Below are 19,700 nucleotides of genomic sequence, written 5' to 3' on the forward strand. Positions count from 1 at the left end.
GTCATTACTCTAGTGCCTAGTAATGAACCCTGGTAATGAACATTAGTGCCATCAGTTTTCAAAATTCTGATAGAGCAGATTAATAAGATTACTACAGAATTAATAAGATCTACTAGTAGCAAAAGTGTTGCCCTCATAAGACACATGTATAGTGAGATCAGGTTAGGCCATTGTACCTGGAATCCAGCTGATATTGAGCTAACAAAATCACAAACAGTTTAACTAACAGCAGCAGCAACAATTCGGCAGTACTGCAACAAGCAGCAGTGTAATACTGTCAGAACTCAATCTCATTGATATTATACATACCAATGTGAAATCAGAGTGATTTCAGAATAAAGAAATTAAAACCAGGTAACTGCAAGCCAGTTTTCATCAGCTTGCTCTATTTATTAAGGATATTAAAGGCTCTGCCATCTAACACTTCAAATTGGTATCTCTGACTTTTTCAGGGTGGCAATAATATGTATCAAGAGACCTTTAAATTTTGCTAGCATCTAATCTGTGTCAAGTACTGTTCTTTAAACTTACTCAGGTGAAATTGTAAGCTAAGTAAATCTTGAAAATTCCTGTTGTTTTTAGGGGAAACTGGACTACCTTAGTGCTCATGTTCAGTTGTGAGTACATATTTTTGTAGTAAGATATGGATATTAAAAAACAGAAGATAGTAACAGAAGAGAATATGAGCTGTGTTTTGTGAGCTTTTTTAAAAATTGAGATTCAAAAGCACCTTGAAGAAAATTATTGAAAGATTTTTTGAGAGTTTTGTGTCATTTCTAGTAGTATAAAAAAAAAGTCTGATAGCTTAGAGGAGCCAAGCTGCATCCTAGTGTAACAATCAGTTGAGTCTTCCACTTGCTCTTTAAATCTTGCCTTGAGGCTGATATAAATGTTGCTACATATATACTGACCTGTAGTAAAAAAAAGTTCCCATATGTCCACCTTTTCTCTCTCCGCCTTTCATTTCTTGAAGGCACTTCATAACTCCCAGCACTTCATGGAAGTTTGCTCTTTCATCCCACCTCCTTGTAACCTTTCAGTTCTTCTGAATGACCCATTTCTTTCTCAGTCCAAGGGCTAGAGATGAAGAAGGACCTTCTAAACCCATACTAGATGGGCCAATCAAGTTATCAAGGTAGTTAATATTTTCAGCTCAGCTCTACATACCTGTTCAGATGATCCTGGAACAGTTCCAAAAGATTGGCACTGGAATGGTTAAAATGTCCTTAGTCTGCATTCAATAAGCTTTAAAACAAGTGTTGTATTGAAACTAAATATTTACATCAATGCAGTTTTTAAATCTCACTATCTGAAGATGTACAGGTGTGTAACAGCAAACTTAGTGGAACTCCATTTCTGCAGTAGATGTTTTCACTACTGTTGTGGTGTTCTGGTTTCCCCCTTCTGTTCACTGATTTAAAAGGGATTACATTAAAAATGTAGGTAGCCATTAAAATGGTATTATCCAGTCCTCTTGTCCAGAAGAATCTATTACACCCTAACTCACAGGTTAGGCTGGGTGCAGCCTCTCTGGCCATAGCATTTGCTCTAAACCAGCAAAGCAGATCCTCTCTATATAACCTTACTCAAATGCATGGCCAGTGCTGTTGAATGATTTGTGTCACATTCACATAGACAGCATAAACTCTGTCATATTTCTTTTGCTTTTGAGATCTCCTATGTTTCAGATTAATGCAGCATTTTGTATGTTGGGTTAACCTGACTAAGTTGATAAGACACAGAAGTTCTAAAACCACCAAAGGAATTTAAAGAGCAAACTAAAGAAAAACAGAGAACACAAGTCTTGTAAATCCTAGGGCACAGAGGTGTCTTTGAAAAAGTTATCCTCGAGGGGAATGTGGTTGCTAGCAGTTTCTTCAGAGAAATCACAAATGGAATAGGCCTCAAAACCACTGCTCTTTCATCAGTTTGAGGTCAGGTTGTGGCTAAAGCATATTGAAAAGGAAGGGAGGGTGTTCCTTTTGTCATCCCAAGAACCACTGGAACAAATGCCTTCCCTACACAGGGAGAAGGATGAGGAACATGCATCTGTTTCATGCAAAGGAGCAAGAATGGCATTTGTTTTCCTATAAACAATATTAATTCTTGTAGTAGAACATGGTCATATTGGCAGTGCAGCACAAAAAATCTCCTTATGCAACTCACGCTTTTCTCTTCTGGCAACTGTAGTCTCAAGAACACCAGTCTTTGACTTTCTCCAGCTGTTACATTCACACAAAGAAGCAGTATAAATGAAAGTGTTATTGCTGCCAATCATCAGACCCTCTGAAGGATCTTCTGTCCTCTCTGAGTACTGTGGGGCATAAACATTAGTCACTATTGAGTATTGTATTTTAATGTTTACCACTGTAAATGCCAGAATTTTGAATAGATAAAGACAAGTAGCATAATAACAACTGGAGTAGCTACATCCAAAATGCCCTGATTATTACAAACATGCACCACTTCAGTATTTCACACTGTGCCACCACCCCCAATGGGGAAGATTAATGCACCTCTTTTGCCTTAGCTAACTCCAAATTATTTTGCACACTTCCTAAGCAGATCTGACTGAGTCCCCACTCCTGTGGACTTCTCTTGGTCAGTCTTTGCCCACTAGTAAAGTCAGTCAGCAAAAGGCAATCTCAGGGCCATATTCAGTGCTAAGAAGAAAAGGCAATCTGATGAAGGCACCCAATCTAGTAACAGTTCACACTACCTGTGTCTGTCTTACAGCCATTACCTTTGTGCCCTTGTCTTTTCCAAGGACTCCTGTGATCTCTGAGCAGCCTGATCACTTCAGACAGGTTGGGCTGGGAGTGGATGTGACAGTGTAGACATTCCTAAATTTCTCCAAGGAGCATGTCAAGAAACTCAGCGCTATTTAACTACACCACCATACTGATTTCTGAAATATGCTCACATATGCTTTAGTGTGGCCAAACAGTAAACGTGCCAGAATGGTGGCATACCTCATTGATCAGCTTTTCTTTCATTGCAAGAGTGATGACTGAACTTCCAACATCACTCAGGGATGCTGCACCAACACACAGCGTTGTTTCATTACTGAAAGGGTCAGATTTTGACAAATCCACCAAAACCGTGTAGGGGCCACAGAGGATCATGTCTGGATGAAGATTTTTCTTCAATATGAGTCATTCAAATAGGAGGGGAGGGAACTCTGTACTGCCTCTCAGGTGGTGCAGCATAAGCTTTAAATCACTGCAATTGCATATCTAAACATGAATAGTTCCCAACTGCTCTTGTCCTTCATTTCACTCAGGAACATTAAAGGGCAGGATTCAGATACAATAGCATCACCGCCCACCATTTGGAAATGATTGAAGGAAATTATACCTGAAATATCTTTGGGTTTATTGTATTTATCTTCTGTCCTACATCAGAGGCAGCTGATTATCTTCTCTTCCCTTTGACATGGGACTTCACAAGAAGTTGAAAAAGTGTACGTGGCTCCTGGTTGCATTCAAGTGTGAGCTAAGGACTGAGCAGCACAATTATTTGAAGTTACTGCTTACTAAATTGCTTTACTTTGACAATATATTTCTAGAAAAAGCAGTCTGTAGTGCTTTTTTAACAGCTTTGCAAAATCAACACAGAGGTTTTAGTTATATGTATTTACTGCCGTTCACCTGAGTCAAACTGTGCAATATGCCCAAGGCATATTTTCAAAACGAAGCATGCAAATTTTCGGTGGCCTGGTCACTGTTTGTCTTACCTCCAGCTGGAGCTGGTGCTGCTTCAATAAAGTCAGTCCATGGACTGCTCTTGAATATCAAATATAGTTTAAAAAATTTTAAATGACCTAAGTCTGCAACCTGGATTACTCTCAGTCTAACTAAACTTGACTCTTCATCCCTCCCCTGAAAATATTTCTGCAACAATTGCCTGGATCCTCTACAATACAAGCCATTGCTATGGTTCATGTGCTTGTGGATGAAGGGAGAGTGCAGTGCAGCCTCTGTACCTTCAGGCACACTTGCTGCTCTCCCTGCTGTCCATGTGCAGTTCCATCCAGAAATATGGACAGCATTTTTCCTGTCTGTCACAGGTGTGTCCTCAATTAAATATGCCCCGGTTCCCCTGAAAGGACAAGTAAATATTCAGCCTTGGTGAACTTTGGTGTTCCTGCTGTACAGGAGAGCCCATGTGAGGTCAATAAAGAAAAACAAAGAGATAATTTGAATTTAATAAAATATGAATATGGAAAGACTTGAAAAATATTTTCATTCTTTATCAAAATTTAATCTTTTAATCCTTTGGCCACCAATGTGAAGCACCATGCAGTCTTCTGAATGCCAAATGTAGAATTCCTTCCCTTCACATAGATCTGGAGAATTTTAATGTTTTGTCCAATCATATTCACATGCCACAAGCTGTCAGAATACTGATGGGAGGTACTGACCCTCCATCCCCTGCTGGGAATAAAAACGTGTTGCATCTAAATGGCTGTGCTATAAATAGTTAAAGATGGTGATATTTCTGCAGGACTGCTCTTGCTGGCTGTCAATGAGCTACCTTAGAAAAACACTTCAGAAATTGAATGTTTCCTGCCCCATTGCTGGCAGGAGAGAGGCCAGGGTCCACAAAAGGAGGATTGTCACCAGGTGGCACATCTTGGGGTGTGCAGAAAAATGCCATCCATGGAGAGACAGAATTTATCACCTGATGTAGTTGAGCAGCTTTTCTGGAAGAAGTTGCCTATGCTGGTGTCAGAAATCTGTGGCTATTGTTTGCTCAAGTGCTCCACAAAGCTAAAGGGTTAATCAGCAAGCTAACATGAGACTTAATTTCTTTTAAAGGAACCTAATTTTTAGAATCCATGCCTTCTTATGGAATGTTTTATCTTAAAAAACAATAAATCTAGAAGTAACACTAAACTATAACTGTATAAGTCCCCAAGCCTGATCACCAGAACAATTTCTGATCACTTGAGTTAATCTTTGTTGTCCTTCTCCTCCTCCCATTTCAATGCTATATAAATCCAGAGCTGGGTCTAGTGTAGGACACAAATTACATAGGCATTCAGATCTCTGTTATATGAACTTCTTGGCAGTGAAGTTGTTTTTGTCTTGAGGGTTGAGGGCAGCAAAAGAGTTTCTTCTGTTGTTGAGTTCATGCACTTCTACTTCCCACACTGCAGTCAGAGACAGCACTGCCATCTGAATATTACAGATATGCAAATTAATTATTGCACCTAAAAAGACCCTAGACAGTATGAGTACATTTGTGAAACACTGACTCAAATTTGGTCTCAAGCATCCTTCTTCACATCTTAGCTTTGTTGCAATCTTTATATTTCCTGTGCTGGGCAGGTCACTGAGAAAAGGGACATTTCTATCTGGAGATGTAATTGCAGCTTGGACTTACTTATGTGGGCTAACTTTAAATTAGTTCAGTCAGTTGTGATTTTGAGAATGGCAGGTTGAACTTCAGTGCACTGCCATAATCCCTTTGGGTTTCTGAATAGACATTCAGTAGGTAACACTTGTGATTTAAGTGTTTTGCACTGCAATATTTACTATTGTGCATAAACCCTAAGGAAGCAACTTTAAAGGTTTGACCTGGTGTAGGCTGCAATGTGAATAGTATTTTAGGACTACAATGGATTTGTTCAGTTTGTTCTGCAGTTTCCAACTGTGTTAGGGAAATATAAATATTATTCTTGCCCAGGCTTTTGTCTGTCTTGTCTACTTAGATTGTGACCTCTTTGGGGCAGGAAATGTCTTTTATTTAATGTTTATACAGCAAATAAGCCTTGGATCTTCGTTGTGATTTGGAGCAGTTATTGAAGTTATGTAGCCACCTCTTGTCTCCATCTGATAGTATGTTGTTTCTTGAGTCTCTTGCATGAAGCTTTTAATGGGACGTTTTGCTGAGTTCTCTTCTGCATGGAAGAAACTCAGCCAAACAGAAACCATCCTCAGGTTTCTCAGGTTGTGTGCTTCTTTTAATTCTCATTTCTTTTGCATAGTTCTTAAGCAGTGTTTTGGACAGTAGAGAAAAGCATTTAAATATCAATTATTAATGGCAAATAATATTTCTTTGTTTATTTTTGGTGTTCCAGGAAAAATTAATAATTTGCATAGCCTTGAAACCCCACTGTGAGTGTAATGCTCACTGTCTTCTCTACCTTCTGTAACAAAGCCCTTGTTTAATCAGTAAGTGATATCTCTATATAAAGAAACAGGACCAATTGCTAACTGTCAGACTTTTATTTTGATTAGAATAAAAATGTTTATGGCCTGGCCCAAAATGCATGCTATTCTGAATAGTTCCTAGTTATTTACCAGTTAAGGTATTCTTTGTGTATGTTGTTGTTGTTGACTGAGGTAAAAAATAAAAACAATGTTGAAAGTTTCCATTTTTAGTATTTATGAGGAGAGGAACTCAAAAGTATTGGCATCATAAATCACCAGAGAGGAGTGAAATGTGTTATTCAGTACATTATAATGTTGTAACTTTGCCATTGGAAACAGTTGCTTAGCTAGGGACAGAAATCCGTGTGGGCCACAGGTTATGGTAGATGGGCAATGACAAAAGGTCTGACTTTATGGCTGATCATTTGTGTTGCAAATGATTTAGAGCAGGCTCAGAGCTGGACAGGCTTGGGTCAAATTGAATGAGCTGGTGTCCACCCATGGCTGCACCTTTTGTTGGAAGGACGGGTGAGCATAAACATTTAACAAAATGTTTCAGATGAAACTGCTGTCCAAAGCAGTGACAAATTTGCCAGGTACTGTATGTTTCAGCTTCAGGAAAAAACTCAAGCCAAGGCATGGATTTAGGACGTGTGCAAGGACATGGATATGAAAAGTCAGCACAGCTGTTGGTATCAGTGTAAGCCATACTAGCTCGCAGTGGTTGCTCTGTGCATGTAATGTGCTGGACATTCACTTTGCAGAGATAGTATTTGGTACTAAGAAGGATTTCCTTTTCCCAGGGATTTGTAAGGGATCCATGAACCAGTGCTTGGACTGCAGAGTAGTCCAGGATAATGTACTTCAGTTGCAGGAAAGACAAAACAACTATTTCTTTTTCCTTATTATTTTAGAAGAGCAAGATAAACTTCAGGACTGGCCATCTCTGGAGTTTTACTGTTGTAGTGTTTGTGCTGTTACTTTCAACTATTAGTTCTGTAAGGTGATGTACATGGACAAATTCAGTAACACCATTGTTGTTTTAATCCTTGTTCATAATACTTTTAATGAAATTCTAAAATGAGTGAATTTACTGCAGGGTCAGTTCTTGATTCCATCCACAACTGTTTGTTTGTTGTTTTGGGGATTCTAGAAATGAGAACATTACACTGTGATATGTTAATGCTGCTGAAACGGGTATGAAGATTGCTTACCAGGAATATTTGCTGTAACTTTCTTCAGATGATAAAGTCTGACCTTGCTGAGTTCTCTTTACTTTTCCAATGGGTTCTTATGATGTCTTTGTTATTCAAAAAAGCTAATTAAGTTTATGCTATTTCAAAATAAGCAGAATGAATGTATTTTAGGATCATCCATATTTCAGAATATTCTCAAAACATCTAAATTAAACATCTTGCTACACAGGCTGTAGAATTGTTACAAAAGGTTGACACTGTGGACTAAGTCCTTGACTCTCCTCAAAATATTGAAACAAGTGATTTGCAAAACTTGTTTTATAGTGTTGTCCTCTGTGTAAAGCAAAGTAGCACATTCCTTTTGTTTGCTTTTTGTTATGCTTGCATTTGCAAGTCTGAAGCCAGCAGTACATTTTTTTCCCTGTGTTTCCTTTTCTTCTTTGTTTATTGCTTAAACTTAAGGTGGAATACCAAATCTAAAAAAATCTTAAAGTAGAAGGAAACATTTCAGGTCCAGGTTTTGCTAAAAGTTGATGAATTTCAGAGAAATTTTAAAGAAAATGTTACCAAGAAGATTATTACTTAGCGCATTTATTTATTAAATGTATCTGTACAATATTAATCTAAAACAGTACTGCTATAAATTTGCTATAAAAACTGGCAGGCACTGTTAGCATAGATGAATCTTGCTTGCAAAACTAGGAATTTCATGGTGTTCTGCACTGTTTGTGACCCAAATTACCTGCTTTACTCTCCTCTGAGAAGACTGAGCACCTATGCTGTCTGGTCCTGTGTTGTGGGACACAGTAACCTGCTGAAAGACAGCAGTTAACAGGTACAGGGAGTAACTTCATACATTGCTCCAAGTCATGCCACAGGTCCCCTACTCTGCCTTGCTTGCTGACAGTTACTTGCTGGGGAAAGTGGTGTTGCCTACCTGCTAGCTGTGAAATACTTGAATACTGTGAAGCTACGACTGCTACATTTTAGAACCTTAAAAAAAAAAAAAGTGGGTTTTGTGTTTGTTTGTTTGTTTGTTTATTTGTTTTTAAATAATGCTCCTGGTGATGTGCAGCCCTTTGCATTATCTTCTTGTATATCATGGCTATGCCAATAAATGTATTGGGCAAACAAAATCAGAGTCACCCAAAAACTGGAATACAAGAAAAAACAGTCTTGTAGAGGGAAGTAGAGCTTCAATTTGTACATTATTAATGGGTGTTTAACTAACACAGTTATATAGTTACATAACATATATCAATATTCATCTATCTTTGAAGGATAGATTTATAGTGCACATATAGAAAGGTGGCATCAGTGTTGCCTGCTGATTCGTAATAATTTTTAAGACCAATTATGCAAAGCTAATTTTTTAATGGAGAAAATAAATTTCTAATACCTAAACAGCATGGGTTAGCCATCTGCTGGAAAGAGGATACAGCAAAAATCCAAATTTCCTTCTTGTCTTAACCCATCCTGAGCCATTCCCAGAAAGCAATCCTGGGACAATCTTTGAAAGATGCTCATGTTCCATGCAAAGACAATATTGCTTCTCTGTGTAAATGGTCTGCTAAGGCATCTAACTTAGCAGATCACCCTAAAAAAGCTTTTTTACTTTTAAAAAGGAGCTTAGACAAAGTCTGCATCCTTTTTTAGTCAGTAACTGTTACCTTTTGATATATGTCTGAAGTGTTTACAGTTTTTGCACGAGCAAATGCTTTCAGGCTTAACAAAAGCCACACTCTTCTCTAGTGTCTATGGATTGTCCAGGTCTAACATTTCAAAGATTTACAAGATCCTCTCTTTATGTCTCTGAGGATATAAATAGCATTCAGTTTAATTAACATCAGCAACGGCATGTTGAAAATAGATTTGCTCTGTTACTGGCTTTCTCAGTTTCTTAATTTCAAGATGTTAAGCTTTCCAAAATAATTATATCTATATATATATACACATATATATACTATATTTTTGAAGGAGGAGAAATGTCTTCCTGTTTCTCAATAGAGAGGAATTGCTTAAAATCAAAAGTTCATTTTATTGGTGAGAAAGCAGTGAAGAAGTGAAGTTATTGCTATGATGGACTAAGGATATAAGGTAGGTTCGGCCATATATAGCAGCTGGTATAATCCAAACACCACATTTCCCTGCAAATCCATGATTGCTTCTTTTTGTAGCACCACTTAGTAGAGAAAAAGAAAAAAGATCCTAATTCTTGAGCCAAATGTGAAGAGCTTGCACTACAACAGTGACAGCATAGCTCAGGACAGAGGGCTGGGCAGCCTCGAGCCTGGCTACAGTAAATGCCAGGCCAAATCTCATCATAATTAAAACCATTTTGGGAGCTGCTTCCAATTATGACAGCTGCAGTCACACCGTGTTCCTCCCCGTGCCCACAGCCCCTCCTGGTCGCAGAGGGGAAGAGTTGCCACTGGAGCAGCTCCACGCACACCCACAAACCCTTCAGCTGCGGCACGGGAGGAGGGAACTTTCTCCTGCAGTTGTTACCGGCACTTGCAGCCAAAAGGTTGCTTAGGAGGCAAGTGCTCTGGTTTCCCAAAAGCAGGCTTAAAAGGCTGTAGGGTATGTTTTCAAAGCAGGGTTTCAGCCATGTGACTCATTAATGTCAATGGGAATCATGTTGTTAAAACTTTGTGCAGTGCTTTGAAAATGTATCCCTGTGTGTCAGTTTTCTTTTCTAGGCAAAATTATCAAAACCAGACCTTGTAGGCTGTTTTTTTTAAATGAAGCTTTTCAGTATTATATGCTAATAAATCAACAGTTTAGCAGGCTTGATCTGCTCTCATTCCATCCCACTCCATCTCCACTTTCCATTTTATCATTGACTTTGATTTTATACAGAGTTATAGCAGTATATAGTTTTTGCAGACATTGCCTGGAGGAAGACAACTGCAACATTTCAGGCACTGGATTGCAAATTGTGTGGAAAGCAACAATGGTGCTATAAAGGGATAATAGTATTCGTTGCATCATTTCAAATATAAAGCAGAATCAGTAAGGAAAATACCTGTATTTAGATTCTTTTAATTATAGTTTTCATTAGCAAATTGTAACAAATTAGCCCTTACTTATTAAAAAATAATTAGGTCAAAGGATTCAGAATTACCTTTTCAGAATAACTCTGGGATCTACTAATAACAAAATATCAGATGACAAGACCGTGTGCTTAGCAAAAAAGCAAGCTAATATAATGAGATCTCTGATGTCTTGGAAAGAATTATACTTCCTTTTACTCCATTGAATACAGATAGAATTACCCTGAAATGCTTGTAAGCTTGAACTACAACAGAGGGATGATTTGTGTATTCCTGTTAGCTGCATTTTGTATTTAGTCACTGATATGTTTTACTGGAGCAGCTGGAAGGTGAATAATTTCTGTGTGCTCCAAAACTGTTCACCTTTAGATCACCAGCTCATGTCTGTCCTGGCAACCACATCTTTATTTGAACAAATCTCTGCAATAAAATTTTTGTCTGCATGGATAGTGTATCATATGAGTCTGTAGTTCTGTTTCTCAGCCGGCAGCTGTTCCACACAGTAATTGCTCTTTTGTGAGTCTTAGCAAAGACACAAGACTAGAATTGCACTCTCTTTTTCTCTCTGAAGTCACTGTTGTGGAAAGTTTGGGTTAGTACTGTTAAGAAAGCTTGCATGCTGCTGCTTTGTGACTGTACATGGCCACTGGTAGTCCATCAGCAGGAATGTCTCCTAGACAATGTGATTTGAAAATAACAGAGATGTCTCTTCATGATTGCAAATAAAGGAATAAGGAACTGTCAGAATTCTCCAGCTACTCAGACATAGGTAGGTGGAATTACTCCTAGAGAGCATGAAGAAAGTGCACCCATCTGCTCACCTGGTTACTTTTATCTTCATTCTTCCTTTCCATAAAGAAGTCACAGTTTTGTGCAATCTCCTATGTTCCTTAGCTTTCTGATAATGCTGGGTGTTAGCTTATGTTATGTCCTAGCTTAAAAGTGTAGGATTATTTTAATCAATGAGAATTCTGTGTAATGATGGTTCCCCTGTGTTCCAAGAGCTTAAAACATGCTCTTTTTTAATGACTTCACAGAATGTGACAGATTGCCATTGAAAAGTGGATATCTGCATCCTGACACCAAATGCAAGGTTGCCACAAGGGTTACTTTGAGGGAGAGGGACAAGTTCCAGCACAGTTTCCAGTAGTCACATTTCTTCCTTTTCTACTTATAATTTTTTCCCCTGGCATGCAAAAGCCTTTTAATATGCTTGTCTTGAAGTGCTTGAGAAAGTTTAACTTCTGGACTCTCTTGCATTGTAAGTCATTTTGGTTTGGGGGAAGACAGAGCTCTGTTCCGTACCTGATAGTCAGTAGTCATCCAAAGTACAATGTTTAGGAAAAAGGTTACTTTAATTTGTTGTTTTTCTGATGGTCAGCAGCAGTTACTTCAATGTAAACTCTAAAAATGAGACAGAAAGTGAGAGCAGGTACCTTTAGATTCAGCATAAACAGCAATGTGAAAACTTGAAACTCAGCTCAAGTTCAACAAAGTAGGGTTTGTATGCCTTTCTCTCATCGCTCTCATATTATTGGTCAGGAAATAATTTCTCAGTTTCCATGATACTTCTCTAAAGCTCAAGGCACTCTAGAAACATAGTTGTGCTCTATAAACTATGCAGGTGGAAAAACTGGCACATGGAGAGGTCTGTCTTCTGTCATGCTGCCCTGAAGTCCCACCTGTCCCTGGTGCCCTTGTTAGCATTGGGGTTCTTGCCCTTCCTCAACTTGCAAGGCATTAATTTTGCTCTCTGCAGAACACTGAAAGCTCCTACAGAGAGATTTTAAAAGTATTTAGGTTTGGATACCATGGTGACAAATGTAATACAAAACTTCAGTGAAAGAACGAGTGCTATGTTTCTAAAAGTTAGGATTTGGGGGTGTTTTACAAGGTAGCAACAAAAGAAACTGTAACAGATCTCTATGCACAAGGGTAGTAAAGTCACTTTTCTAAACTAAGTTGAATGAATCTCATTAGAACCATTTATGTTATAATTAATTAATCTTAATAAAACACTTGGCACATTGAGAATGGGAGAATTTTATTTCTATTATGAAAATGCTAGATAGTTTTATACACTCTTTTTGTGAGAACATGAAAAGGGAGATCTAGAAATGACAAAAATATGTATTTTTTTTGCTTAACCCTGTTACCCAGTACATTTTCATACTTTCACCAGGTGGACATGCTGCCTTATTGCCTGCTTTTTCAAAGATGTCTAGCTTTAGTCTCCAGCACTCAAGGTAAAGCAAAATGTGTGAATCTGCACTAAAATACTGGATAAGCCATGTTCTGTCTAATTAAGTCTAGTTCATAAAATCCACAGTTTCCTTAGACTTTTCAGGGCTTAATGTGCTCCTGTTTCTCATATACTCTTCCTCTTGACATAACAAGAAATATGCATCATCTTATGTATTTATTATTTACGTAACTTCAGATTATATCTGGAGTTTGTTTTCCATTTTTCCATCTGTTGGAGGTAGCAAGACATCTTTTCTGCTTATCCTCTGTATTTAAAGACTTCATTCCTACTAAGATCTGAAAGCATGCTGACAACTCATTCCCTGACAATTGTGGTGTTTCCCCTTGAATCTGGGTATGTAATAACCAAATTACTCCTAATAACTTATGACCGGGGTGATATAGAAATTGAATAAAAGGATTGAGGACCATCACAGCTTGACAACCCAAGAGCTTAGTCTGTGATACCTGCACAGGTTCTTAATCTGCCCCACGGTTTCTTTTCAGAGTGCAGCTGGAGAGTGAGCACTGGGCCTGTGATCACTGTGTTGACAGAAGGAGATCTGTGCCCTGGATCCATTTCACGGATTGATTTGGAGGTTTCTGGATTATCTTAGAAGAACTGAATTGCTTGTGTAGCTGCATGAGCAATTTGAGCTGGGGATGCCAGCTAGACTGCGAGTTTGATCAAAAGCATGAGCAGAACAGCAGGTGGAAAGACTGACACCAAACTTTTCAGTGATAATCCATTAGTTCTGTATTCTAACCTATTACGGAAAGAATTGTAATAGGTGCTGAGCTAAGTCAACTTGTTTATAGAGAAAATAACCAAAAGGGAAAAAAATAACTGAAGATCAGTCACAGTCACTCCTTTGGCAAATTCAGTTTAACCTCAATTAATGGAAAACATAGAAAAGCCTGATGTGCTCCCACACCTTGAAGCTTTGCAACACACAGACCCATGGGTCTGCCAAGGTCTGGCACTTTGCCTGGACTAATAAACTCTCTGACAAGCATGAGCACTGGGGATCTGTGTGCTGAGATACCCTTGTGGCTCATGTCTGGCAGAGCTTAATGAGTCAGGTTCAGCATCGTGTGAGAGCAGCTGCACTACTGCTGGACCTGGTCCCAGAGCTGGCTCAAAGTTTCTCAACAGCATAATGACTCAGACTTGAAGTGGTGGGTGAGAAATTTTGGAGCAGGTAAAGGAGAATGGGGGAGGGAAATGGTATTGGAACAGTTATTAGGGGTTTTGTAGTGCTGTTTATGGAGAAGCTACAAAATTTTTGCATTATGATTTTGCTGAGGGAATGGGCTGAGTGGAGTTAGCTGTGCTTTGAGCTGATGAGTCCATTAAAGACCTGACAAATTCTGGGAATTGCAAAAAGCTTTCTCTTCATATCTCTACTTCTGGAATCCCCTTGTAGTTTAGTTCCATGAGTGTGAAGCCTCCTTGTCCTAGGTCTGCCTTCTGGAAGGATCACAGACCCTCTCTTCTCCCTTCTCATGCAGTCACCTGCTCTGAGCCCATCCTGCAAAGGCAACCACTTCTCCTCTGACGTGGAAGGAAGTCTAGGAAAGATACTAAGGGAAAGCAAGTGTTGATTTTGAAGCCATTGTTGAGATTCTGGGAAAGCCCTGGGAGGCTTGCTGGGTCACAGACCCTGCTGATCCTGTCCCCAGGGAGATGCCTCATGCCAGGGGCTAGGGCTGTCCCCACAGTCCCCCCAGCTGCTTTGCTTCTGGCTGGGGTGGTGGGATGGGACTAAACAAGCTGCAGTAACTTATCACTTGTGCTGCTTATTCTTATCCCTCTGTAACAGTGAGGTAACTCTAGAATGTACACCTTGCATTGGTTGAAAATATTTTTAAAATGGAAATGAATCCATTTTATGGCATTTTTCTAAATCAAGGTGGAAAAATTCTGGAGTCAAATTCAGGATCTCAGATTTCAGTAAATACAATATTTACAATATTTTTAGACACTCATGAAATCAGCCATGGTTGCCTTATACTTTTTCCTGAGTCAACATTCTATTTTTCTTTTACATTTCATAAAACTTGGTGTCTTTTCCCCCATATTTTACTTCCTATGCAAAAGTTCTTTCCCACCCATAATCTTAATTAATTTATTTTCACCTAGATTTCATTGGCTGTGTCTGTGTGCATTAATTCTTCTGCAAATATTTTTAATGTGTATTTTTTAACATTTTAATCTGGTTACATACATATTTTTTCATCTCAATAGTAAATTAGGAAAATAAATAAAGGTGGGGAACAACCCTTGTAGCGAAATTGATTTCATTACTTGCTCAAAAATGTTGCAAAGTAATTAGTACTATTGCAAAAATTTGTTGAGCAAGTCTCAGAGTCTTTGTAGCTTCAGAGAGCACGGTAAATGAAACGGAGCCATTTGGAAAAGGTGAGCACAAGGTCAGTGGGCTATAGAAATCCCACTCTGACTACATAAGGAGTGGAGTTTAAGATGAAATGTCACTTCACCTGTAGATATTGCATTAGCTTGTATTTTAATTTTTTTTTTTTTTTTTTTTTTTTTTTTTTTTTTTTTTACTTTTGTTGCTGTCCCCTTTGTTTCTTCTCACTTTCTTCCATTTCCTATTTCTTGCGCCATTTGCTCTTTGTTCCCTCAGCTGCCTTTCTCCACCTTGCTCTCCTGGCTGATCTTTGCCAGAGATAAAGGCCCACATGAAGCTTGATACAAGCACAAAGGAATATTGATTTTGTTATTAGTCACTAAGGTATGAATATATTCCAGTTCTCATGAAGACAGTTTTCACACATCTGACTCACTGGGGGACAATGCTGCGAGTAATTGAAATAATGAAGGTTTTGGTCTAGTTGCTGTGTGAATTGAGCTGCATAATTCCATTTATTTTATTTTCTATTCCAGTTTTTCTTTGTGTGTGTGAGTGTGTGTGTTAATTTTAGCAATCTGGTTTTGTTTCAGGTGCCTCTGAGTACCGTTTTCACTAATGGTGTTATTACATTTAAGTTCTTTCCCCATATTTCATGAAAACTACCAGCCAAAAGATCAAAAGCTTTTCTGTGAAAAACAGATTGTTTAAACAGCTGAAATACTTCTTACATGTGTCTGCATCTACTGTAGATTTCTATGAAGTACTAAGTATCACACATTTAGGCATCTGCCATCTTCGAAGTGATTTCTGAGTAATGGATGTGAACAAGTCAGCTCTTCAGATGGCAACTTTCCATAACTGTATTCAATTTTTGGAGTGCTGTTATTTGATACTGCTCCTTTTTCTGGTAAATTTTATTTCCAAATTTCATTTTCATTATGTTTCTTTTTATACCATTTCCATTATTTATCCCAAGGGAGAAACCAAGACAAGTACTTTTGAAATAAGAATAACACAGAAACTACATTTGTATTCTTTTAAAGCTGGGGTTTATATCCTCTCTCACAAAGCATGGAAATTCATAGCAATAGGCTCATCTGAGTTCAAGATGAATGGGAAAACATTCCATCAATTTCAGAAAGTTTTGAATCAGGACTTGTGCTGTGTTCTTTGGAGCATCAATGAAACATTTGTGCTTTAAAATATTTCTGTAAATTTTCTCTTCTTGCATTTGTCCTTCTACTTTCTTTCTGAATTTTTGACTTCAGAAGGTTCTACAGGTGAATTGCATATGAAGAAAGCTTGCTTCAATAATTTTACTTTTACTGCCTTTTGTTTTTTTTCACTGATTGACTACCTAGATATATATAATGCAAACTAGTGTCTACATTATCCTTTTTTCCTAGATGTCTGGTATTTTCTAATCATGACATGTAGTCAGTTTTCTCTTTGAAGCTGACATCTCCAACATTTTCAAGGTCTCTTTCTATGAGATATTTCCATGTCCTTTTCTGCTTCCAGTTTTAAATTCCATCTAATTTTGAAATGCCTTTATTGAGATGGCATTCATACTACTGATTTATTTGCAGAAGAGCATGAACTCCTGATATAAATAATGGCATCATTCATATGACAGTATTTCTCTCACTTTTTCTTTTATATCCTCTTACCTTTTGTTTCTTTATTCGACCTTATCTGGGCATTGAAGTTACTTGCCTGCCCAGGGGAATGTGTGTGTCCCTGTATTTAAATAAAACTGTCAATTTAGAACATATAGTCTTTAGGGAATTATTTTAAAATCTGTCTACCCACACATAGTGGGCTGTCTTCCAAAATTGCTTGATTGTTCTTTTATTTACTGCTTAAGAGGCTGTAAAATACATTTAAATTTCTCACAATAACTGGTCAATAAATCTCCTGAGATAGTGGGAAGAACTTACTCCAGAGGGAGTAAGCATGTTTTGTTCACTGTAGGTTAAGAAGTTTTCTAATGGTGTTATGCATGAGGGTGGTGGTGCTGCACTCAGTTCTAATTCAGTGTACTCTTCTCTCAGATATTAAAATAAACATTGTTTTAGGTCAACAATAGCTCATTTTTACAAGTTTGCTTGCAGTAGGGGAAAGGAAGAAGTAAAGACACCTGGATGTGAAGGTCTTCATAAGTGTACAGATCTCTAATTAAAAAAAACAAACCAAAAATTTAATTTTTCTTTTCCAAGAGTATTTGGGAAACAAATTCAGTCCAGCTGAAATCGCATTCCTTGAGGGAATTTCTATTCCCAATGCTTAATATAGGAGTACACACCAATTTCTTCTCATAAGGCAGGAGTTTTGTCCTAACAGCTCTTTGTTTAAAGAACAAGCTTCCTTGTCATGTATATATTTGCTTACTCAAGTCCTTTAAGGATAAACAACCCTCTTCAGTGCTAATGGCAAGACTTTTCCTGATAACATTGGCATTTGGCAATGCCCTTCAGGTTGTCCAATGTTGTTGGACACTTCTTGAAGGCAGAGTAAATTGCTCAGCCTTTCCAACAGTGTAGGATCAAGCTGGGATGATGAAGAATAGTGCTTCTGTGGCCTTGTCTGAAGGTCTGAATTAACTAATGTGTTGTAATTAGTTACTGAAATTCTAAAAATAGTAACAGATGCTTTATCACTTCTTTAACCAATAGATTTTGATACACAGGTTGCTTTAAAAGCAAAATAATATTAAATTTCTTTGATGCTAATTTCTTTTTTTCTGGCAGAAAAAAAAATCAGTGGCATTTTATCTTGGATCTGCTATTAGTGACTGGTGGGTCAGCTTCATTTAAGGACGAGGAGTGCCTGGGTTCTTGTAACTTGGCCATAGGTTTTGGAGGACATCTGCAAATCATTGAATGAATCAGAAAAGTACAAATTCACAACAGCTCTACTCTCTTGAGTTGTGTTTGATATTTCCTGTTTTTAAGGTTTCCTTGGTATCTAACACATAGCCTGCTAAACATCAGCTGTTCCCAGTGACTCAGATCTGAAGACCTTTGATCAATTTATCTTGTCATGATTAACCAATTTCTATACTGGAAGAAGGATGTTATCACTTTTTGGAGTAAAAATATTACACAAACATCCTCTCTAATTCTGCACAGACCCCAGTTTCTGGTGTGCCCTGTATTCTACCTGCAGCTCCCTTTCTCCCCATTAACCCAAATCTTCACAATGACATGAGGGTTTTTTGGAACCTAAGGTATTCTCAATAATGGGTTGGAGAACTGACTAAACTGGCCAATTTTTTATTTTATATTTTTTAGTGCCTGTTTTCTTTCAACTGACTTTATTTAAATATTTTGATTTATTCTCTGAAAAGGGAAAACATAAAAATTAAACAGTTATGCCATAGTGAATTCAACCTGTTACTGTTTACTAAGTAAGACAACTTACTTCTTGTTCCTTAGTCTCCAAGTGGAGGGATTTTAGCTCTTTAGACCTGCAAATGATGTCAATGACCATGGAGACCCCTGTACAACTCCATTACTTGCTCTGTTCAGAAGATTTTGAAACTTCAGAGTTCTGCGGATCATAAGCAAGGAACGTGTCTATGAAGCATCATATGCATGAGAAAGGGAGATTGCTACATATGGATATACTAAAAATAATTCCACATGCATATGTGCACATTTATTCCATCTGTTAATTTGTTTTCTGCTACACCAGGTAAATTCCAAATCCATCCGGAAATGTGAAACAGAAGAAGTAGCAGCATGTGTGTTAAACCTGATCCTCCTTGATGCCTACACACATGTTCATTTCAATTGTTGAAATCCTTGATTCAGTTGGATACATTCCATTCTCTAGTCCCCTAACACCAATACAGACCATACCACAGACAGTACATGCATTCCTGGCTGTGTGCATCTATTCAATGTCTCTCTCCAGGTGTGCCTACGGACTCTTTTACTTTATTCATTTTATTGAGCATGCTTGGTATGTAATGACTCAATAATCAGATTATATAAAAATATATATTCTAATCTTTCTTCAAATCAACAATGCACTAGTGTCCACATTATTCTGAACACCAAATTTAAAAATGGTGTCTATACCCTCCTATAATGAAACTTTTCACAGCCATTATGCATTTTTTAAATTACTATTTTAACAATACTACTCCCCAGAATGGGGCATTAGACCAAAATGCAAAAGTTTCATCAAGCTAAGAAAACACTGGATTATTCTGGAAGTCTGGTCTGTAGAAGAGGGCTATTGAATGACCAGGCTAGTGGTGTGTTATCTGCACCCAAGCTTTCAATTGCACAGGTCGTGTCAGGGACACTTGTCTGATCCAAAGTGCATGAAACCATTATGGACCAAGCCTTTATTCCGTTGGGTGTTCAGTTCCCAGGATCCCAGAGTGCCAGAGGAACCTAGGTTAGATATAGACAGTGAAGAGGACACTGAGCAGCCATCTTCCTGCTTCCCAGTTATTACAGCCATCCCACATGGATATGGCACTAGAAATCCTCTTTGCTTAGAAGCCTGTGATCTAGTCTGTTCACAACAAAATGTTATTTATCCATCTATAGATATTTTCAGAAAAAGCATCCAGAATCAGATCTTAATAAATTTTATTTTTCATTGTAAAGTCTGGGGAAGTCTTCTTATCTCATATATGGTCCCTTTGGTGTT

This window comes from Passer domesticus, chromosome 1, assembly GCF_036417665.1.
Source record: "Passer domesticus isolate bPasDom1 chromosome 1, bPasDom1.hap1, whole genome shotgun sequence".
Classification (NCBI taxonomy): domain Eukaryota; kingdom Metazoa; phylum Chordata; class Aves; order Passeriformes; family Passeridae; genus Passer; species Passer domesticus.